Source organism: Fukomys damarensis, unplaced genomic scaffold (assembly GCF_012274545.1).
Source record: "Fukomys damarensis isolate Sample0158 unplaced genomic scaffold, DMR_v1.0_HiC HiC_scaffold_38, whole genome shotgun sequence".
Lineage (NCBI taxonomy): Eukaryota > Metazoa > Chordata > Mammalia > Rodentia > Bathyergidae > Fukomys > Fukomys damarensis.
Window position 1 is genome coordinate 66,893,399 of NW_022900950.1, and position 374 is coordinate 66,893,772.

The following is a 374-nucleotide window of genomic DNA, read 5'->3' on the forward strand; positions in this document are numbered from 1 at the left end:
GGCTATTGAGCCTGGCGCCGCAGGTGCGCGCCTCACGAGTCTGGCCCCCGCCTGCTCCTCCTCGCCCGTTGAGGCTTGCGCATGCGCGGTTAGCAGTCACTCCGGCGCATCCCGGGGCAAGACTAGTGTGGGGAGACCCGGGGAACAGCGGTCGGTTACCTGAGCTGCCACCCCGGAGAAGCAGCCGGCGGGACAGGTGTGTGAGCAGCCGGCCGCCTTCCCGCTGCCCTTTGCGCTCCGGCGTTGCAGCTTCGCCCAAGGTGGGGGTTTCTGGGCCACGCCCCTTACCCTGGCGACTGGAAAGGCCGAACCGGTCGGGGCGATGGGGGGAGTGTTTTTGAGTTCGGAGATGGGGTGCAGCGGGCGAGGCTTTG

At 68.7% G+C, this 374-nt stretch overlaps 1 protein-coding gene across 2 annotated transcripts in view; it reads left to right on the forward strand.

The window, feature by feature from the left end:
- Positions 1 to 28: 28 nt before the first annotated feature.
- Clgn (calmegin) overlaps positions 29 to 374 on the forward strand; it is a 34,620-nt gene continuing 34,274 nt past the window's right edge. Inside the window, exon 1 of one of the 2 annotated variants that reach the window (XM_010610893.3) lies at positions 29 to 260. The gene's annotated coding sequence lies outside the window, so the exon portion shown is untranslated. The remainder of the gene's footprint in view (positions 261 to 374) is intronic. The other variant, XM_010610894.3, reaches the window with a different exon arrangement.